General features: G+C 39.3%; 1 protein-coding gene across 4 annotated transcripts in view; it reads right to left on the reverse strand.

The window, feature by feature from the left end:
* The window catches only part of ST6GALNAC3 (ST6 N-acetylgalactosaminide alpha-2,6-sialyltransferase 3), a 592,462-nt gene that overhangs the window by 28,819 nt on the left and 539,352 nt on the right, over positions 1-24,291 (reverse strand). The window contains exon 5 of one of the 4 annotated variants that reach the window (XR_006268131.1): positions 20,375-20,461. The exons of the other annotated variants lie outside the window; for them this stretch is intronic. The gene's annotated coding sequence lies outside the window, so the exon portion shown is untranslated. The remainder of the gene's footprint in view (positions 1-20,374; positions 20,462-24,291) is intronic. 4 annotated transcript variants of the gene reach the window in all.

Raw genomic sequence — 24,291 nt, forward strand, 5'->3', positions numbered from 1 at the left:
GCTCCACTAAGAACCGTTATTCCAAAGCCTGAAGCCAAATAAGAGGTCTAAAGCCCCTCCCTGTTTGTGGAATTCCCTTATAAAATCTGATTTAAAAACCTGCTTGGGACTTCCCTGTAGCTCGAAAGGTAAAGAATCTGCCTGCAGTGCAGGAAACCAGGGTTCGAACCCTGGGTCAGGAAGATCCTCTGGAGAAGGGAACGGCAATCCACTCCAGTATTCTTGCCTGGAGAATCCCATGGACGGAGAAGGCTGGTGGGCTACAGTCTGTGGAGTCTCAGAGTCAGACAGGACTGAGAGACTAATACAGACATAATTGCATTAAAATGTTGTGTTTCTGCTGTACAGCAACAACAAAAAAAAACTGCTTAACTTTCTACATCATTAAATCATTGACCAAAAATTTTTAAAAATTAAAAATAAACAGAAAAATAGAGACCAAAGTGAGAACAATCCTGGAAACATGACCTTGAAAAAGACCCTGAATAATTTTACATCCAAAATTAAGTTCGGTAAGATTGACAAGAAAAATTTAACACACAAGTACCATCTATCCTTCTTTTCATGAATTCATATGTTTAGTGACATTCCTTCAAGTGCTATGGAAAATACAAGGAGGATGGAGTTAGTTGAGGAGATAGTACAATGTGTTAGGTGTTACAATGGAGGTCCAAATTGGGAATGTTGAAGAAGGTATTCTATAGAAGGTGATATTTCTGGGTATTAAAGTATGAATAGGAGTTTGTTTGTTAAATGCAAAAGGTGAGAGCATTCCTCACAGAGAGAGAGTATATGATAAAAGACAAAGAAATTAAACTCTGGCACTTTCAGGGGATAAGGAGTTACTATCATCACACAAGGGAGTATACACAAGAGAGTGGCAGGAAATGAGGTGAAAGAAGTAGATTTTTAAATCTGAACTGTAAAAGAGCCTCTTTGCTATGTTTGTGTGTTTACATTGTACATTTTAACCTATAGAGAGCTAACATATGTTTGCTAGGAAATAACTTGATTAGATTTTTATGATAAATCTGTGCAAACTATGAACTACATTTGGGAAATAATGGTGATAAAATGACAAGATAGGAAGTCCAGTTAAGACATAATGAAGATGGTGATTAAGGTGTGACAAATGATTAAAGAGAAGAGAGACTAGAACTAAAGAACATTCCAGAGTAGCAAAATGAATATATGAGGATGCAGCAAAGAGTCAATTGAAGGTATTTCTAACATAAAAACTAGGTGGGATGATGATACCCACCTAGTAGAGAGTGGAGAGTGGAAATGAAGAATCCAGAGGCCACAATATTTTAGGCTATAATTGAACAGGGTTTGGTAAAGATGTGTTAAATTTGAGATACCTCTGGGACCTGAGTCTGGGAAGTTCCAAAATGAATTTAGAATGTTTGGACAAATCAGGTTTAGATAGAGAAGTCTTGACATAACCAGGTAATGGATTGTAGGGGAAGAAAAGAGATTAAGGAGAGAACAGGAACAATAATGGATCTTTAAGGAACTCTAACATTTGAAGTGTTGGCAGAGGGCAAGGGGTTGAAGACAGAGGTGGAGAAGACACCATCAGAGGTTATCTGATGCATGATCCTTTTAGACTTGACTAGAGATTACACTTATATTCTCTCTCCATCTCTCATATTTAAATTGTGCATATTGCTCTTTTCATTAATGTTTTTAACAGAAAAATTAATATAGCAGTCAGATTAGGTGTTTACTTCTGAATTTCTAAGAATAAGTATCAGTTCAGTTCAGCTCAGTCGCTCAGTCGTGTCTGACTCTTTGTGATCCCATGGACTTCAGCACACCAGGCCTCCCTGTCCATCACCAACTCCCAGAGTTTACTCAAACTCATGTCCATTGAGTTGGTGATGCCATCAACCATCTCATCCTCTGTTGTCCCCTTCTCTTCCTTCTACCAATCTTTCCCAGCATCAGGGTCTTTTCAAGTGCGTCAGTTCTTCACATCAGGTGGCCAAAGTATTGGAGTTTTTGCTTCAGCATCTGTCCTTCCAATGAATATTCAGGACTTGTTTCCCTTAGGATGGACTGGTTGGATCTCCTTGCAGTCCGAAGGATTCTCAAGAGTCTTCTCCAACACCACAGTTCAAAAATATAAATTCTTCGGTGCTCAGCTTTCTTTATAGTACAAGTCTCAAAACCATACATAACTACTGGAAAAATCATAGCTTGGACTAGACGGACCTTTGTTGGCAAAGCAAGGTCTCTGCTTTTTAATATGCTGTCCAGGTTAGTCATAGCTTTTCTTCCAAGGAGCAAGTATCTTTTAATTTCATGGCTGCAGTCACCATCTGTAGTGATTTTGCAGCCCCCCAAAATAAAGTCTGTTACTGTTTCCATTGTTTCCCCATCTATTTGCCATGAAGTGATGGGACTGGATGCCATATCTTAGTTTTCTGAATGTTGAGTTTTAACCCAATTTTTTCACTCTCCTCTTCACTTTCATCAAGAGGCTCTTTAGTTCTTCTTCACTTTTTGCTGTAAGGGTGGTGTCATCTGCGTATCTGAGGTTGTTGATATTTCTCCCATCAATCTTGATTCCATCTTGTGCTTCTCCCAGCCCAGGGTTTCTCATGATGTACTCTACATATAAGTTAAATAAGCAGGGTGACAATATACAGCCTTGACGTACTCCTTTCCCGATTTGGAACCAGTCTGTTGTTCCATGTCCAGTTCTAACCATTGCTTCCTGATATGCACATGGATTTATGAAGAGGCAGGTCAGGTGGTCTGGTATTCCCATCTCTTTAAGAATTTTCCACAGTTTATTGTTATCCACACAGTCAAAGGATTTGGTGTAGTCAATAAAGCAGAAGTAGATATTTTTCTGGAACTCTCTTGCTTTTTCCATGATTCAACGAATGTTGGCAATCTGATCTCTGGTTCCTCTGCCTTTTCTAAATCCAGCTTGAACATCTTAAAGTTCACGGTTCATGTAACATTGAAACCTGGCTTGCAGAATTTTGAGCATTACTTTGCTAGTGTGTGAGATGAGTGCAATTGTGCGGTAGTTTTAGCATTCTTTGTTATTGCCTTTCTTTGGGATTGGAATGAAAACTGACCTTTTCCAAAGGCCCACTTGACTTCACATTCCAGGATGTCTGGCTTTAGGTGAGTGATCACACCATCATGATTATCTGGGTCATGAAGATGTTTTTTGTATAGTTCTTCCGTGTATTCTTGCAACCTCTTCTTACTATCTTCATACCATTTCTGTCCTTTATTGTGCTCATATTTGCATGATATACTTCCTTGATATCTCTAATTTTCTTGACAAGATCTCTAGTCTGTCCCATATTATTGTTTTCCTTTATTTCTTTGCATTGATCACTGAGGAACACATCTGATTACAGAAACTTTAACCTCTGAGGTTTCATATAACATATTCTGGAAAAAGCATACTATGTATTTTTAGTAATCTTGTGTTGTGTACAGATGTTAAATTGATAATATTCATTATAATAAAGTACTTCTTACCAATTAAAAATTAAACACTGATCTGTCCTGATAATTCAAATAGTCAACCTCTCTTTCAAAGAACTGTGACTTTGCTAGGACCAGTCAATTCTTTATATTGTTCATGGTGAAAGTCACAAAAATTTACACATTAAACCAAACATGTATGCTCATAGACTAATACCAAATTTTTCCTATAGATTTGATTTTTCACTTCCAACTTAATTTTGTCCCAAATCTACATCCACTACTATGAAATAATTCATATAGATGAAAGACTAAAGGTAATGTATTCATCAGTACACAGAATAATAAATTACCAAGCTTAAAAAAAACTCAGCATTAAGAATTCAGACACTAGTATTCCAATCTTAGCAGGAGTAACCATTATTTTGGCTTTAGGATTTATTACTCCGTTATTTTTAGTATAGTTTTAACATACCTGTATGTGTCCACAAACAGAATATTATTTGTTTTGTGAGTTTTTCAACTTTGCATATTATATGTATATAATGCATGGCATCATTTTATATGTATTTCTCTGTGACTTGTCTTTGTTATTCAACATTTTGTTTGTGAGACTCATCTCTGCTATGCTTTTGGGTATAATTAATTCATTTTTATTATTATAGTAAAATTCATTTATGAGTGCATAACAGTTTATTTATCCATTCTTTTGTCAGTGGATGTCTGAAATGTTTCCAGTTTTCTTTTTCCTTTTGCAAACATTACTACGATGAACATTCACACACCTGTACTAGTGTTTCTCTAGTGTTTCTAGGGAAATATGTAGGGAGTAGAATTGTTAGGTAGAAATGTAAGCAAATGTTCAACTACAAGGTAATTCCAAATTGTTTTCTAGAGTCTGGGACCAATTTCTATGCCTATCAATAGCATATAATAGTTCCTGCTGCTCTTTTACATCCTCAATAATACTGTATATTTTCAGACTAAAATTTTTGCCAATTTGGTGGGTGTATAATTGTATTTATTTTGGACTTGAATTTGCATTGCCCTGATTACTAATGAGGTGGAGAATATTTTCACATGTTTATCAGCTATCCGTGTTTCCACTTCTGTGAAACTGTCCAGGTTATTGTTTATATTTTCCAGTGGGTTGTCTTTTTCTTAATGATTTTTTACTAATACTTTACGTTCCTCCTGTCTGTATGTGTTACAAGTATCTCCCCCCCACCACTGTGGCTTATCTTTTTACTTTTTTTCTTTGGAAACATTTAAACTTAAAATTAATCAGCTAAATTGATGAAACTTTTAAAAATAAAATTAGCATATTAATTAATTAATTAATTAATATAATGAATACGAGTAGTCAAATGTATCAGTCTTTTCCTTTACAGCTTGTGCTTTGGGAGCTGTTTTTAGGAAATCCATTCCTAATCGAATATCAAATTTAAGATTTTTAAAAAGCACATTTCCTTTGCTTGCCTTACATTTAAAAGTCACAAACATGTTATTGTACTTGGACTTATACTAACAACTTACAAACAAAATGATTTGGGCAGCCTCAAGTGTAGCTTTGTGTCTCTTTTCCTGCTGATTCACTCCAGAACTGCCGTGCCACTGAAGTGGTCCCCAGTCATAATTTGGGTGCAATGCCAGCATCAAACTCATACTTAAGCTTGTTTCTATATGTGTTTGCTTTGCGCAGTTCTTAACCAAGCTGTCAGTAGTCAGGGTTGCCATTCATTTTTTTGCAATCCTTTTCTCTCATTCTTTATTTTTTTAATTCAAGAGCCTTGACTTTTATTAATTCATCTTAAGTCACTCGAAATTATACTTGTTACATTTAAATGCTCATTAATGCAAATGGCTGAACAAATCCATTTTCGTGGCCAGTCAATATAGTTGTCACTTCAACACAGCCTTATGACAATTCCCACATCAAAGTAGTACTTTACTGTCTAAATTTTGACCCATTTGAACTATGTTGTATTTTTCTTCAGCAGTCAAAGTACATTTGACAGCGTTTTTTCTCTTTCTACATGCCTTATTAATGTCTTCAGATGATGATTTCACCTCTTTTCAAAGCAATTAGAGATGGTTAAGTCTCTGAATATTTCTTTCTCCCTATCTTTCCCACTCCTGAACTTTCTTCATTTGGTACCTGTTTTCATTCATTTGGATTGAGAGAGCTATCTCCCACTGCATTCGTGACCTGGTGTTTGGATCCTGCCCCTGCCAACCTCTAGTTAGATTTCCTCCTATTCCTTCAAAATCTCTCCATTCCTCACGTTTTCTCCTCTGTATACAATTGCACTCTCCTGCCTCCCTCATTTGGTCACTTTCACTACTGCCTATGGTAATCCCCTTATTCCCAGCCCATTTCTTTTTTTTAATTTATCTATTTTAATTAGAGGCTAATTACTTTACAATATTGTAGTGGTTTTTGCCATACATTGACATGAATCAGCCATGTGTGTACATGTGTTCCCCATCCTGAACCCCCCTCTCACCTCCCTCCCCATCCCATCCCTCAGGGTCATCCCAGTGCACCAGCCCTGTGCACCCTGTCTCATGAACCAAACCTGGACTGGTGATCTGTTTCACATATGATAATATACATGTTTCAATGCTATTCTCTCAAATCATCCCACCCTCACCTTCTTCCACAGAGTCCAAAAGTCTGTTCTTTACATCTGTGTCTCCTTTGCTGTCTCACATATATGGTCATTGTTACCATTTTTCTAAATTCCATATATATGTGTCAATATAATATGTGTTAATAATATATTGGTGTTTTTCTTTCTTACTTACTTCACTCTGTATAATCGGCTCCAGTTGCATCCACTTCATTAGAACTGATTCAAATGCATTCTTTTTAATAGCTGAGTAATATTCCATTGTGTATATGTACCACAGCTTTCTTATCCATTTGTCTGCCAATGGACATCTAGGTTGCTTCCATGTCCTGGCTATTATAAACAGTGCTGCGATGAACATTGGGGTACACATTTCTCTTTCAATTCTGGTTTCCTCGGTGTGTATGCCCAGCAGTGGGATTGCTGGGTCATATGGCTGTTCTATTATACATTTTCCTTAAACTCCACTACCCATTTTATTTTTATTAATTATTTAGTCATATCTCAGTGAATATTAGAAAATAAGTAAAAATAACTGAAACCAGTGAACTTTAATGTGTGTTTTTTTCCTGAAAAAAAAAAAAAAACCTGAAGGTGGCTTCAATATTTGTCCATTTTGTAGATGACCATTGCCAGGCAATTTTTCAGTGAAACGGAATTGGGAAAAATACATTAGATAAATAGCTTCTAAAGTAGTGCTCTAATCTGATTATTAAGGCTAATCCATATTCATAAATTGAAAGTTGGCAAAAAGAATGTTGTTCTGATGCACTTATTTGAGAATAACCCTGACATGATTTAAAACATACGAGTAGACATCTTCAAGACACAGCACAGCACAATCTCAGCACAGTGAAATACCACAGAAGTGGAAGAGATTTGCAAACTGGATGAGATTATATACTGGATAAAATAGATTTATATGCTGTATTAGATGTATACTGAGATCCAGGAATTTCTGGTGGGGAAGGGTACACAGAAAAATGAGCAGAGACCCTTATATCCCTATATATCCTGGATTCTTATATCCCTAGCTCCCCAAAGAATGTATGTAGTCAGAGTAGGTCCTCAGAGAATGTTGGGCCCGATAATAAGAGTAGGTTGAAATAAGACTCTTCATTTGAGAGTGGTGAAGGTGATCCCATTTTCAGATTCAGTTCAGTTCAGTTCAATCGCTCAGTCGTGTCCACCTCTTTGCGACCCCATGAATCGCAGTATGCCAGGCCTCCCTGTCCATCACCAACTCCCAGAGTTTACTCAAACTCATGCCCATTGAATCGGTGATGCCATCCAGCCATCTCATCCTCTGTTGTCCCCTTCTCCTCCTACCCCCAACCACTCCCAGCCTCAGGGTCTTTTCCAACGAGTCAACCCTTCACATGAGGTGGCCAAAGTATTGGAGTTTCAGCTTCAGCATCAGTCCTTCCAATGAACACCCAGGACTGATCTCCTTTAGGATGGACTGGTTGGATCTCCTTGCAGTCCAAGGGGCTCTCAAGAGCCTTCTCCAACACCACAGTTCAAAAGCATCAATTTTTTGGCGCTCAGCTTTCCTCACAGTCCAACTCTCACATCCATACCTGACCACTGGAAAAACCATAGCCTTGACCAGACAGACCTTTGTTGGCAAAGTAATGTCTCTGCTTTTTAATATGCTATCAATGTTGGTCATAACTTTCCTTCCAAGGAGTAAGCATCTTTTAATTTCATGGCTGCAGTCACCATCTGCAGTGATTTTGTAGCCCCCAAAAGTCTGACACTGTTTCCACTGTGTCCCCATTTATTTCCAGTGAGGTGATGGGACCAGATGCCGTGATCTTAGTTTTCTGAATGCTAAGTTTTAAGCCAACTTTTTCACTCTCCTCTTTCACTTTCATCAAGAGGTTTTCTAGTTCCTCTTCACTTTCTGCCATAAGGGTGATGTCATCTGCATATCTGAGGTTATTGATATTTCTCCCAGCAATCTTGATTCCAGCTTCTGTTTCTTCCAGCCCAGCGTTTCTTATGATGTACTCTGCATATAAGTTAAATAAGCAGGGTGACAATATACAGCATTGACGTACTCCATTCCCGATTTGGAACCAGTCTGTTGTTCCATGTCCAGTTCTAACTGTTGCTTCCTGACCTGCATACAGGTTTCTCAAGAGGCAGGTCAGGTGGTCTGGTATTCCCATCTCTTTAAGAATTTTCCACAGTTTACTGTGATCCACACAGTCGAAGGCTTTGACGTAGTCAATAAAGCAGAAATAGATGTTTTTCTGGAACTCTCCTGCTTTTTCGATGATCCAGCGGATATTGGCAATTTGATCACTGGTTCCTCTGCCTTCTCTAAAACCAGCTTGAACATCTGGAAGTTCTCGGTTCATGTATTGCTGAAGCCTGGCTTGGAGAATGTTCAGCATTACTTTACTAGCATGTGAGATGAGTGCAATTGTGTGGTAGTTTGAGCACTCTTTGGGATTCCCTTTCTTAGGGATTGGAATGAAAACTGACCTTTTCCAGTCCTGTGTCCACTGCTGAGTTTTCCAAATTTGCTGGCATATTGAGTGCAGCACTTTCACAGCATCATCTTTCAGGATTTGAAATAGCTCAACTGGAATTCCATCACATCCACTAGCTTTGTTCGTGGTGATGCTTTCTAAGGCCCACTTGACTTCACATTCCAGGATGTCTGGCTCTAGGTGAGTGATCACACCATTGTGATTATCTGGGTCGTGAAGATCTTTTTTGTACAGTTCTTCTGTGTATTCTTGCCACCTCTTCTTAATATCTTCTGCTTCTGTTAGGCCAATACCATTTCTGTCCTTTATTGAGCCCATTTTTGCATGAAATGTTCCCTTGGTATCTCTAATTTTCTTGAAGAGATCTCTAATCCTTCCCATTCTGTTGTTTTCCTCAATTTCTTTGCACTGATCACTGAGGAAGGCTTTCTTATCTCTCCTCGATAGTCTTTGGAACTCTGCATTCAAATGGGAATATCTTTCCTTTTCTCCTTTGCTTTTCACTTCTCTTCATTTCACAGCTATTTATTAGGCCTCCTCAGACAACCATTTTGCCTTTTTGCATTTCTTTTCCATGGGGATGGTCTTGATTCCTGTCTCCTGTACAGTGTCACGAACCTCTGTCCATAGATCATCAGGCTCTCTGTCTATCAGATCTAGTCCCTTAAATCTATTTCTCACTTCCACTGTATAGTCATAAAGGGTTTGATTTAGGTCATACCTGAATGGTCCAGTGGTTTTCCCTGCTTTCTTCAGTTTAAGTCTGAATTTGGCAATAAGGAGTTCATGATCTGAGCCACAGTCAGCTCCCGGTCTTGTTTTTCAGATTAGTATACCTTTAAATTAACCTTTGATCAAAAATAGATTTTTAATTCCTACCTATTTCTCTCTTCCCACAAAATCATTTTTCCAGATGTAGAGAATAGAACACAGCACATAGGTTATCAAATTCTGTGTCCTGAAAACTGCATAAATGATCATAATTTCATTGATATGCACTACCAAAAATAATAAAATATGATAGAGAGATGGAAGTTTTTTTTTAAGCAACACTATTCCTATCACACACACACACACACTGAGCTAAAAATGGGAAAGGTAATACAATAAGGAAATAACCTATTTTAACATGATTTCTTGGATATTCATATGTAGACATAGCACTCAGCTCTTTTTCACCATGAAATGTCTACTCTACAATTGTTCTTTTACAATAAGCTCATACTCTAAAACTGAAAAAAGAAAAAAGAAATCTTAAACAAGTCAATTATTTTATGCATAGGGGAATAACAAAAGATGATTTATTTTAATGCAAATAGATAAGGAAAAATAAATGAGAAATATTAATGGTATTCTTTTATCAAATTTATGGCCATAAGCAATTGTAAAAATATATGTAAGAAAAAAGTGATGCAGTGAACCTAAAACCATGGTGAAAAAACAAGTATACTAATCAAGATGGATTATTTTTTGAAAAATAAATATTTTAATACTCAGTTCCATAAAGTAATTTTGCCTTCCATGAAGAATACAAAGATGCAATTTCAAACAGATATACTTAGATTTCACATATTTTTGTTAGAAATTTATTTTCTGTATAGGTATAGAAAGAAGTATATAGTAGATATTAGTATTATTGAAAAAATGTCCTAATTACTTCTCACTTAAACACTTAGTAGAAACAATCCTTCTTTTGGTCTGACAGAGGTTGCCCATTTATTTTTTATTTTGTGAAGTATTTATGGCAGGAATGAACAGTGAAGCTCAGTGCTTGTTTATAAAAGCACTCCTGAATCAAGGGTATAGTAGAGATCAGAAGGATTAGTGGAGGTTTGAAAAGGTATTTTACTTTTTTCCATCATTGAACACAGTGGAGTCAATACAAAAAGTTTCTAGATCCAGAAAGACTGAAATAGGATTAGAATTTTTATTTCTTTCCCAAGGCCTCATCATCAGTTTAAATTCTGAATCTGTAAGCAACATTTTGCAAAACAGTTCTACTTGTAAGCTTGACCCCAGTCATTCCTTTGGTCCCCAGGGACACTCTATCCTTCTGAAAGCCCTGGCTATATACCATGGGGTGGGCAGATGTGCAGGAGTGCATGGGATCCTTTCCTTTGGTGAGTCTGATTGGCACCCTTAGGGCTTCCCTGGTGGTTCAGACAGTAAAGTGTCTGCTTGTAATGCTGGAGACCAGAGTTCGATCCCTGGGTTGGGAAGATCCCCTGGAGAAGGAAATGGCAACCCACCCCAGTATTCTTGCCTGGAAAATCCCATGCACAGAGGAGCCTGGTAGGCGACATTTCATGGGGTCACAGAGTCAGACACAACTGAGCAAGTTCACTTTCTTTCACTTTCATGTGAAAAGTCTCCCATCCTTTTTGTGAAGGCCTCTGGTTATTGCTCCTAAACTGAGCCTGGATGACTGAAATCTGGGCCCGGTGGACAAGAGGTATGCCAGACAGAGCAAAGAGAGAGGGTGAGAGCATAGAGAGCAGAGTAGCATTATGTTAGAAAAAGCCAGACAGATCCCAGGGTTCCCAATCCCAACTCTGGTTAATGTGAATTTGCATGCATCACTCAATCTCTTTAAGTCTAAGTTTCTTCATTAGTAAAGAGACAATAAAAATACAAAAGCCCTTTACTTACTAATAGTTTAGGTTGTCAACAGCTGTTCAGAGATTCATTTGCTTGTTTGAAAGTGAAAGTGAAGTTGCTCAGTCGTGTCTGACTCTTTGTGACCCCATGGATTGTAGCCTACCAGGCTCCTCAGTCTATGGAGTTTTCCAGGCAAGAGTACTGGAGTGGGTTGCCATTTCCTTCTCCAGGGGATCTTCCCAACCCAGGATCGAACCCGGGTCTCCTGCATTGCCGGCAGACGCTTTTACCATCTGAGCCACCAGGGAAGCACCAAAGTAATCAATTTTTAAATTCCTTTCAAAATGGCAGTCTAAGCTGATCCTTTAAAGCTGAAAACCAGGAATATTTTCTCTCCTTCTTGTATTATCAGGGTACCTTTTTATTTTTATTCATTTACTTTTATTAGTTGGAGGCTAATTACTTTACAATATTGTAGTGGTTTTTGCCATACATTGACATCAGGGTACCTTTTTAAAAAATAGAATCCTTTTGCCCATTGCAAATCTGGAGAGAAATGCATACAATTTCCCCACTGCCCTCCCACCAGAAATGATGCCCACAATTGTTAGAGGGAAAACTGCCTTCTCCAGAATCTACACTCAGTGCCAAGTCCACTTCTTCATATGGGCTTCCCATGTGGCCCTAATAGTAAAGAACCCTCCTGCCAATGCAGGAGACCTAAGAGACACAGGTTTGATCTATGTGTCAGAAAGATCCCTTGGAGCCCTTAGAGAAGGGCTTGGCAACCCACTCCAGTATTCTTGCCTGGAGAATCCCATGGACAGAGCGGCCTAATGGGCTACTGACTAGTCTATTGACCTTTGGGACCATTCTCAGAACAGGGAAGTAGTTTTATCAGCAACTTCCACAGCTTTATATGGAAAATGTGAAGTCAAGTAGGGTGTGTGTGTGTGTGTGTCTGGTTTGTGTGTATCTATAGGTTTCCATTAGAAAGGGAAGGAAACTCACCCCTGCCATGACCAGGACCCAGCAAATGGTAAGTAAACAACTTATATTTATTGCATAAATGAAGAGAAGATGACTCGAATGATTAGTCAAACTGGAATACCCAGACTTTCTGCTGCTATATTAGAGCTTTTCCCCATGCCCTGAAAGTTCTGGGTAGGAGTGTCTTTGGCAGGCCTCCTACACACATCAAATGGGAAAACTAATCAGTAGAAAACTGCCTACTATCTCTTTGCTTTATGCCTCCAGACTCAGACTAAACTATGGATTTTCTTTCTTTATTCTTTCTTTTATTAATGTCCCCAGAAATCTTTTAGACTAGTAAATCTCTCTGAGAACACAGCAGTTGTTAGCAAGAAGGAAGAAACAGAAACCTTTTTAACCATCTCTTAAAATGAACTCAGGGATAATTATAAACTTACAAGTATAAACATGTTCAATCAAAATTGAATTCAGTTCTAAAGAGACTGACTAATAGCATCCCAAACATCTCGGTGTGTGGAGATCCAGATTATGACTGGCCGAGTGTATAATTCATTGAAAGCATCAGTTATAACAAATATTCTGACATGAAACGCAGGGGGAAAGTCCTGGGCTGATGTCACATCTATCTGTCTATCTTTCTGTCCATTCATCTATTCACCATTCATCCACCCATCCATCCATCTACCTATCCATTCATCCATTCATCTGCCCACCTATGCATCCATCCATCTATCCATTCCATCAATCTATTTACCTAATGTTATTGAGGTTTCCCTTCCTGAGAAGACAATATCAGGACATAGTTAAGAACAATTTATTATGGAGTATAATTTGATAACTCAGGTCTTCTGAAAAACTAGATGCAACAAGAAGGTTTTACACATCTTTCATACTTTTGAAGGTCCCAAAAGTCAAGGATATTAAGGGAGAAGTATGTTTTTTTCCCTAAGAAGAGAGTGAAACTTTTTAAGAATTAGGTACATGTGTTATGTTTTTTTTCTTTTCTGTTTATCCATAAATCACCTTACAAATGGAAATCGTGGGATATCATGTTTGTTAAGACTGACTGTTGGGACTGCTAGCTTTCTATTTAAAAACAAAATCAGTTCTAGATGTGTTTAAAAAATAGCTGTTTAAATAGCTTCATTTGTATGTCAGTGCTTTTACATTCTCTATATTTGTTAGAAAGATATATTTATTTCCAAGAATCACAATTAAAATCACATGGCCATATAATGACTTCAGCAGCCACTGAAAGTTATCCCCTGCTTTCCAGGCGGTGCTAGTGATAGAGAATCTGCCTGTCAATGCAGGAGACAGATCTGGGTTTGGTCCCTGGGTTAGGAAGTTCCTCTGGAGGAGGACATGGCAACCCACTCCAGTATTCTTGCCTGGAGAATCCCATGGACAGAGGAGCCTGACGGGCTACAATCCATGGAGTCACAAAGAGTCAGACACGACTGAAGTGACTTACCACACATACAGCAACCCATATTTAGAGTCATGTCCTAAGGGAATCCAGGAGGCCCTTCTGGATAAAATGCAGGGTGAAGGGGCATCATGAAGGCAGCTTCCACTCCACATTCTTTCTTATGCTGACTGTGATGGGCTTTGTGTGAATCAGGACAAATCTTAAGAGATTTCTGCAGGTAAGTGGTTAGTGTTCTGTAAGAGTAAGTCCCCCCTATTCACCATCAAGGCACTGACCTATGACCTATGACATCAGCACACTTATTCCATTGTAATGAAATCATTTATTTAAGGGCTATATTTCCCTTAGACTCCAGACCACCTGACCTACCTCTTGAGAAATCTGCATGCAGGTCAACAAGCAACAGTTAGAACTGGACATGGAACAACAAACTGGTTCCAAATCGGAAAAGGAGTATGTCAAGGCTGTATATTGTCACCATGCTTATTTAACTTATAGGCAGAGTACATTATGAGAAAAGCTGGGCTGGATGAAGCACAAGCTGGAATCAAGACTGCAGGTGGAAATGTCAATAACCTCAGATATGGAGATGACACCACCCTTATGGTAAAAAGTGAAGAAGAGCTAAAGAGCCACTTGATGAAAGTGAAAGAGGAGAGTGAAAAGGTAGGTTTAAAACTCAACATTCAGAAAACTAAAATCATGGCATATGGTCCCATCACTTCATGGCAAACAGATGGGGAAACAATGGAAACAGTGACAGATTTTATTTTGGGGGTGCTGCAAAATCACTGCAGATGGTGACTGCAGCCATGAAATTAAAAGATGCTTGCTCCTTGGAAGAAAAGCTATGACCAACCTGGACAGCATATTAAAAAGCAGAGACATTACTTTACCAACAAAGGTCCATTTTGTCAAAGCTTTGGTTTTTCCAGTAGTCATGTATGGATGTGATAATTGGACTATAAAGAAAGCTGAACACCAAAGAGTTGATGCTTTTGAACTGTGGTGTTGGAGAAGACTCTTGAGAGTCCCTTGGACTACAAGGAGATCCAACCAGTCCATCCTAAAGGAAACAAGTCCTGAATATTCATTGGAAGGACTGATGCTGAAGCAAAAATTCCAATACTTTGGCCACCTGATGTGAAGAACCGACTCATTGGAAAAGACCCTGATGCTGGGAAAGATTGAAGGTGGGCAGAGAAGGAGATGGCAGAGGATGAGATGGTTGGATGGCATCACCAATGCAATGGACAAGAGTTTGAGCAAGCTCTGGGAATTGGTGATGGACAAGGAAGCCTGGCATGCTGCAGTCTATGGGGTCACAAAGAGTCGGACACAACTGAGCAAATGAACTTTCTTTCTTTTTCCCTTAGACTCCAGTATGAGTACCTTGAGAGCAGAGGTTGTGTCCCATTTACCTTTGATTCCCCAATAAGTATCATAACTGGTAGGAATTCAATAATTAATTATTGGAATGAAAATATACTTTGGGGAAGTAGAGCAAACAGTCTCAGAAAAAGTGTCTGGGAGGTGATCTTGAAACTCTGGACAGTGTGGTTACATTCTTTACCAAAGAAGGAAAATATAAAAATAGTTTAGAAAGATAGTTTATAAAATATCTCTTTGTTCTGCCAAGTTTAATTTATTAACACCGTGCCCTGTTAAAGGCCAGCAGAGCTTTGGATCTCTTTTTATTTTCTTCTTTTATTCATCTAAATAAGATGAATAGTTATTTCAAAATGCTCACAATGTCATGATTTCATTATCTAGTTTGGGCAGTAAGAACTCAAGGTAGGAGCTAATAACCCTGTTGCTAGTAAGGAGATCAAATTAAAAATTAACAATGTGATCACATAAAATTCCAGCGATAGCATCACCATTAGCTCTGCAAAACAATACAGTTCTTTACAGAATCTTCTTTTGCTTCTATACTGCGTTTCGTCTGATAATCACTTGCCAACAAAGACATCATACTAATTACAATATGTTATGTAAGGGGCAGGAGAACTGATAAATGATTCATTGATTATTTTGTTTCAAAAATAATTCTTCCATTCTTGTCCTTAAATTACACATGGATTATAAATGGAAGCTTTAAGTGCTTTCCCAGAGAGTTGTTTAGAAGAAATCATGTTGACAGTTTTAATTCTTAGCAACTTAGCGACTGTGAGTGGATACACATTTAAAAAAAAAAAAAGAATGAGGACAACACACAAAATTTGAATCTTTTGCATGTGAGGAAATGAGTAGTTCTTTTAAAAGGAAATCTGCTGTATAAAACATTCTTTGCTTCTCTCTCTGATATTTCGAGTCTTCCCAGGTGGCTCAGTGGTAAAGAAGCCACCTGCCAATGCAGGAGACACAGGAGGCGTGAGTTTGATCCCTGGGTCAGGAAGATCCCCTGGAGTAGGAAATTGCAACCCACTCCAGCATTCTTGCCTGGAGAATTCCGTGGACAGGGGAGCCTGGCAGGCTACAGTCCATGGCGTCACAAAGAGCAGACATGACTAAGCAACTGAGCAGACATGATACTTCAGTCCCCACCTTGCCAAATTACATGAGGCACATCTCCCTCTTCTCTACATCCCCAGGTGGATGGCCAGCAGGGGCAAGATGTCACATAGCACTTATTCTGGTTTTCCTGTCTGGAAAAGGTCAACACATAGTAGCTAATTTGTCTGAGGACAATGGCTGTGTAATAACAAGAATTTGGCTGAAGAAAGGGTGTGAGCCAGTTCAGAAGGTCTTCAGTGACTCAGGAAGAGGGACCAGGAGGTCTAAGATGAAGAAGAGTAGAGAGGGGATGGAGTGAGAGACAGAGGGCTCCAAGGTTCTGTTTGATGCCTTCTCTTCCCTAAGTGAGTGAGGGAGTTAATAAATATGTAAGTTTATAATCTCTCCTGTGTGTAGTGTTCCTCATCAATAACAGGCCCTGATCTGTTCTTTGTGTATTGTCTCAACTGTTTTTGCATTTCTGTACCCTCATCTCAGTTAAGGTTTGTCAGCAGTCATGTAGCCAGAAGCATTTCCTCGTCATCTCCATCTCTTTGTTCTCCTTTAACTCCACATGCTTTTGCTGGACTTTTCTTTGTTTCTCAAATTCATCCTCTTTGTCTTTCACTTAGAACCTCATCTTCCCTGGTGTGAGCAACTACCATCACTTCTTGACTAGTCTCTCTGCTTTCAACCTTTTCTCCCATGTATCTATCTTCTAAACTGCTGCCACAGTGATTTTTCTATAATGCAAAGCTTTTATGTCATTATCTTTGCTTACAATACTTCCATTGCTTTCCACCACTAAGATCAGAGAACCAAGGCTAGGATTCTTTACCTTGTATTAAGAAAATCTTCATCAATTTACTCTTGTTTACACTTCTGGCCTCGTACATAGAAGCTGACTCTCACATGATATACATGAACCATTTAGAATAACTTATAGAGCTCTGTATTGTGCCATTTGTAAATTAAACTGACATTTATTGTTTAGATGCAAAGCACCAGACACTTTCTAGGTTCTGGGTATACAGATGTGGTATCTTTGTACAACCTGTTCTGGAATGCATGTCTTGGGGAGTCTTCACTGACTCTCTCAGGCAGAGGCAGCCAGGATCTTTCTGTGCTAATGAATATATTGCCAAACACACATAGCTCTGATATGTCATATTATAAATACATATTTTGGTATCTCTTTTCTTCACTAAACTCTAGGGTTGAAGTCCTTGAAGACAAAGGCTGTGTGTCCTTCATCTCCATATCCTCAGCGTATGGAGTAGGGGCTGTCAGGAGTAGATGGCTGGAAAATGTTTTCTGAATGAATGACAAATACTGTCCATCATATGTGTCCAGGATACATGGACTTCATGCACATCAGCCTCACACTTTACAAAGTACAGACCCATTACCAGAGGACCCACATAAACACATACTGTCAAAGTGATACCCTAAATTTCCAGATAAAAATAGAATTTGTTTTGGTGAAAAATAAAAATAAACAAATCTAGAAAGAAAATAATAGTTTTCTCAGGGGGGTGGGTTCCCAGAGGGAACCTGAGCACAGGCTTGAAATATCACTCCCCTACACACACACACAGACACATAGACACACAGACACACACACACTCCATCTAGTTAACTCAATAATCCCCCTATCTTCACTCATTTGCATTTTTTCAGAAAATCTTCTCTAACTCCCACCTCTCCCCAGATTAAGCAAAGTCCCCCTGTCATGTATTCTTATAGCATCAGCTATCCTCCTAGCCTTTATCTACCTGTAATCATATTTATTCATGCAATCATTTGACTAATTTCTATTTCCTCTTCCAAACCATAAGCTCAACAAGGACAGGCTCCATGCCAGTTATGCAGGAGATGTTGAATGACAAACAAATGATCTAATTTAATCCTCATAATAATTATTCAAGGTAAACACCATTATCACCTGCATTTTCCAGAAAATAGACACTGAGAACAACAACCTGACTAAGGTCACACAATCAGAAATGAAATCCTGGGACAGTTACTGGTTTCCTGTATCACAGAGAACTAATCCAGAGCTATTTAAAAACTTTAAGTGAATGAGCTCAGCTTTATTATTCAATGTTGAATGCCCAAGAAAATTATTAATTTTAAACATGAGTTTTTAAAAAATTGAGTGGATCCACAGAGAGTTCATTTTTTTAATCTCTCAGCTCTGATTGGAAATAATTCAGTATTAAGAAAGCTGCTAAAATCTCCACCATGAAGATCCATGTGGGTGCCTGAAGTCTGACAATAGAAAAGGTAAGCCTATTTTCTCCTCTAATGTATGGTTCTTGTATAATTCCCAGCATGAGTTTGAAATAATTAAAAAAGTAATCTGGTGTTTGCAATGTAGTGAAACAGATCTGACAACTGGGTATTGAAAAATTTATTGTTGCCTTATTTTATAGCCTTCCTAAAATCCTAATCTTATTCCTTTATAGAATGGATAGGTCCTTTGCTAGTACAAGGCATTGAGACATAATGGCAGGTGAAAGATGGTCACATTCAGCAGTTGCTCAGAACCTCAGTAAAGTGTGGGTCTTGATTGCACAGGGTTCCACAAACCCCAGGGAATGGGAGGTGGAAATAGAGGCACCTCTTGAGTATAGACATACCACATGACATGACTTGATGTGAGGGATATGAGACATGTGTGCTCAGTCCTGTCTGACTCTTTGTGACTCCATGGACTGTAGCCCACCAGGCTCCTCTATCCATGGAATTCTCCAGGCAAGAATACTGGAATGGGTTGCCACTTCCTCTTCTAGGGGATCTTCCCAACCCAGGGATCAAAGCCGCGTCTCTTATATCTCCTGCATCGCAGGTCAGTTCTTTACCACTGTCCCACCTTGGAAGCCCATAATATAACTTAGCCACACTGAATACAGTTTTCAAGGTCCCTTTGCTGATCCTGCTCTTAGCTACCACTGGATTCAGCCAGAGATGACTAAAATACATGCCTGGTTTTCAGGGTACTTAGCCCAGTGAAAAGGCAGGTGCCACCATACAAAATGGAATCTACCTGCTACCCCTCCAAAAGAAAGTAAAGAGTATTGTTGCCCCCTGTTTGCCAAACTTGGTGTGGATAAAAGCTCTATGCATGCAGGAGTGCTGGTCATCAAGCAAGAACTTGTTTTTAAGTCATTAAATACCTGAATGCCCAGTTTATCTGTTTCTGGTAGAATTTTGCTATCTTCAATAATAATTTAAGCTACCCTTAAGCCAGTCTTTAGTTCCCTTTGCTTCAGGTGGATTCTCTGAATATTATTCAGGCAACTGTGCAGTTAGGACCAGAGCTCTGAAAAGTCAGCCCTAGCCACCTAACATGTTGCTTCGTATTAATGCTGAATTTCAGACATGAATTATTTTAATGGCCCATTTTATTAGCTACTGTCTGAATTCTTACAAAAATTACCCAGTTTTATTCTCTAATCACTTGATAAAAATCTCCAGTTTTTCTCACTTAGAAGGAGAGAGTGAAAACCAGGTCAGGGCACTTTGTCCTGCCCACCAGACAGATCCCTCTACACCAGGGCAATGGGCAGGCCTTCTGGTGAGTAGGAATGAACTATATGTTAGAAAGTACAGGGTGAAAGGAAACCTCAGTTCAGGGCTGCTTTCCTCACCTGGAAAAATACAGACTTCTTACAGGCTCCTGTAGAAGTGTCTGACTGTCATGTGAAAGAGTTTAGCCCTAATGATAAGTCCTCAGAATAACAAATAGATATTTGCCAATGGCAGGAAATATTGGAGACCAAAGCAGTGCTTTGTTATGATGGAACGTTTTGGTGCATTATTCATGCATTTTTGCTTTTATTCAGAGCTGTGTAGACACACGTCTACTACATTAGCTTTCCCTTTCTAATGGAATTACTGTGGGCAGAAGTAGGTTCCTATCACCATGTGTAATGTATCAGTAGGGTCTAGACACAAAAAGAAACCACTCTGTACTTCAAGTAGAGAAAATTTAACACTGGAATTAGTTACACAGAAAGACATGAAAAGCCAATCAAGGGAAGATGAGACATCCCAAATATAGGCAGCAGCAGGAAGCCAATACCCCCAAGAAGTGATATTTCCAGAAATCAGTATACTCAGGCTGGAACAAGTATCACTATGGAGGCTGCCGAGCAGAAGCTGGAGGCCACGGAGGGAAGGGATGTCCCCTGGGGAGTGGGTAGAGCTAAAGGAGAAACAGCTTCTACTGGAAATACCCCCAAAGGCACTGGGAGAAATACCTTGCTTTCTCAGTCCTCCCATCCTCCAGTCTTCTGCTAGTACCTCTTGCTGATGAAAATTACCCGGAATTTGGTTGTCAAGGGAACCTGAAAAAAGGTGTTTCCTGTGATTAACAGTAAAGCAGGGAAGGGAGGGAAATGGACCTAAGGACAAACAGGCAAATAGCCAACCAGAACACATGTGCTGCACTCCAGCCTTCCACCCATGGCAAGTATCAAGCGCATTCCTTCCGTGCTATCAGCTTTGCAATTCAGTTAACTTTCTCTTCTTCTTAGGTGTCTATTGACTATTACTGACCTATCTCTTGTGTCCTGTTTAACACACAGATGCTGAAGTTTGCTGTGATAGAAAAGCAGAGATCAAGAAGGAGGTGCTAAAAGTGGAAGACAGTGGCATTGTACACTTTATTTGACTATAGTTTCATTTAAAAAAAATATAGGGGAATGTTTTATTTTTATTATTTAAATTTTTTTCTTTTGACAGACTTAAAAAAAAAAAAAGGTACTAATGACCACTGAGCATTTACCAAGTCCATCCTTCATTTTTAGGATCAGTGTCTAGCAAGGAGCAGAATATCTATATGTAAAAAAGGAGAGGAACAAAATGTGTTCGCCACATCAGTCAACCCTACCTCCATCCTTTTCTGGCATTCCTCAGGCTGGCTGGAACACAGCGCCCCTGCTATGCTTTCCAGGTTCCTGGAGGCCCAGGTAAACCATCCTTGGTGGATGCTCTTGATGAGCTCAGGCTGCCACAACCAGCAATGGGCTCTGTCTGCACCTTCTGGTGCTGTGAGCCTGCCTCTTGTTAATCCCAGCCTCCCTTTCCTGCCCACCTGCCATTTCTCTTATGCCACTGAAACTCAATTAGATTTGAATCTCATTGCCAGAGGGTTGGGGTGTCTTCACGAATTCTATTTATCAGGAGTCCATTATATGTCTGGAATTGGACCAGACACTTTTTCTGGATTATTTCATTTAATCCTCATGGGAACTCCCAGTTTAGAGATGAAGAGACTGATTCAGAGACTGTTTGCCCAGAGTCATCCAACTGGTAAGTCAGAGAAGTGTGATTTGAACTGAATTTTGTGTCCAAGCACATGCTCCATTACACCTTCTGACAGCCCAGGGCCAGAACAGGGCAGCAGGGCGGCAGGCTGCTCCTCACTTACACCAGGTGTCAGCGCCTAAGGAATGTGGCCCTTTAACCAGCCTTCTCAAAGCCAGCCACAGCGCCGTACACAGATAGAAGCTGAGCAGAACTGGATGGGCAGGAAGGCCTTCGTGGACACCTGGCCAGCCAGTGCCATGTACATGCCCACCATGCCCTGACCAGGACTCACACAATATGCTGTCCCAGTGCCTGGACTTCTAATCAGCCTTCCGTCTCACAGAATGAATTGGTGTCAGATAATCAAATACATTTCTTTCCTTGTCTCTTCTCATTTAGGGGGCTTATTTTGTACCATGTATCAAGACTAATATAAAATCATTCTAATAATAATCCACCCAAACTGGCCTTTGTATCTGGTGCTTGCTGAAATATAACAGAAACCTTTCCATTTCGGTTTTAAAGAATTGCTTCATCTAACCAACTGGAAGCAAACTGACATACTTTCTAACATAAAGGCTACAGGCCATCAGGTAAATGCAAAAATTCTGTTAGTTTTCAGACCTAAGGTTTATGATATTCATTTTAAAATAAAAATCCTATACAGGAAAAGTCCCAGGGATAGTTTCAGTTTTAAAAGCATTCACTTAGCTATTATATAAGGGCCAAGAAGGCAGTAGTTCCTGAGTTACCATGTAGATACTTTTTTTCCTGCTCATTGACTTTGACAAAGACAGTAAATAGCATACAGAGAATAGATACATTTGAAAGAAATATTAAAACACTGACTCATGTAACATTAAGATGTATAAAGTCTCTTGCATAGAGTGAGAGAAAAATTAAAATGCTTTTGGTTCCTAATGAAACTGCACCAGGCTCATATAAATCTAAATTCCTTACCTTAACCTGAGCTTAAAATAATGGGCTAACTGACAGAGCTTTACAAATCCTAGCAATGAACATTATCATTTATTACCAGAATGAGTGATAATAGGAGTGGCAAGGAGATATCACATATTGGGAAGTGTCCAAAGAGTTTAGCAAGACAATATTTCTTTTTCACAATACAAAGATAAAAGAGTCGTGAAACTGAGAGCTCATTTCATTTACTTGGAAGAGAAGGGCAGGTGGGTGTCCTCGTTAAACAGATTGCAACACTTTCCTCCAGAAGCATAAAGGAGAATGAATAAACACAGGAGGTAATATTCACTCCACAGTGCAAGAAGGTACATGGATTTAAAGTCCATCTCAGTAATTAAATTTCAGTGTTGACACAGTACATCTCAACATTCAGAGTTCTAAATATAGTTTATACAGTGCCTGTGAGCAAAATGCAACACACATGAATATTTATCTCTGCAGCGATGATTCTTCTGTCACATGCTCAGAAAAGAAGGGTTGCGATTAGGACAGACCAGAACAGAGTCCGCAGAATCTGATGATAATCAGTTCACATAGCTGAAATAATCTCATGGCCTTCTCTGAGGCCGTGGTTTTCTACACATTTTTGGTTGCAGAAACTTTTGTACAATGAAATTTAATTAGTAGCCAAATATTTGAAGTGGATTGAAGTGGAGTAGACCTATAGATTTATGAGGGGGCCAGGGGTGCTCCAGACCTTTGACTTCTTAATGCTGCAGCCAACTCTCAGATGCAAAACCTAAATCTACTATTTTAACCACAAATAAGTAAAATAAAAATCCATCTGGTATCTGATTGATTTTAAGGTACTGTGGTGATTTTGAGGTGCTCACAGGTGGTAGAGAGCTATTGTATTTCAAAGGAAGGTCTATGGAATCAGTTGATTAATAGCAAAGAAACAATATGATTAGGAGAAATAAATGTTATTTACTTTCTGCCACTCCTCAGGAAGATACTAACTTCATTAACAGTATTCCCAGGCCCTCAGCTTTGGGCCTGTTCCCATCTTGGCAGTTCATCTGCTCTGCGTATGCCTCGATCCCCAGTCTGTCCAGTCCTGCCCTCAGAGATGGTGTCTGTGCTGGGTTCTTCCTTTGCTGAATGTGGCTGTGACAGCAAGGTGCTGCTCTTCTTTTATGCCTAACATGTTTCTCCAGCATTAGTTCAGATCTCCTTAGGCACAGGCACTAAAGTATCCGTCATGTTGGGTAAGGCATGAGGTGGTAACAAAAGTACTCAGTGACTTGTAACAACTGAACAACTCTTGCTGGTGTTACATGACCATAATGGGTTTGCTAGATGTGTTCTTTACTCCAGGACTCAAGCTACTGCAATCCTCATATTTAGGACATTGCTGACCTTGTCACAGAAAACAAGGCCACGTGGCAGTATGCTCCATAAGGATTCTGAAAACTTTCTGTTGGAAGTGGCATGCATCACTTTTGCGCACATGCCACTGGCTCAAAAAAGTCAACTGTCCAAACTGGATATCAGAGAAGTGGGATGGGGGTGGGGGGGTGTATCATCTTTCCACAGAGAGGTGTCCCATAGGAAGGAGTGGCAATATTTTCAACGATCTGCTACAACTAATTATTAAGATTCCCTTCCTCACTCCACCCTTGAGAAAGTTCAGTTGTGTAATTTGGTTTTGTTTCTTCTGACACATAATTTCAGTGATGGGTGTCTTATTTCTCTAAAGTTGGCAGGACCCATGGCGCTTTCCACTGAGAGTCGGCAGTAGGATTTCTTTTATGCTCTTTTTTTCAAGCTTGATTTTTCTTTTAGGGCTGCCCATTAAATAATTTCATGCCTGAGGTTGCTGCTAGCTTTTAAAATATTTGGAAAGCAGAGACATCTAACATGCCCTGAAAAAGAGGACTGCTCT

This window comes from Cervus canadensis, chromosome 2 (assembly GCF_019320065.1).
Source record: "Cervus canadensis isolate Bull #8, Minnesota chromosome 2, ASM1932006v1, whole genome shotgun sequence".
In the NCBI taxonomy this organism is placed as follows: Eukaryota; Metazoa; Chordata; class Mammalia; order Artiodactyla; family Cervidae; genus Cervus; species Cervus canadensis.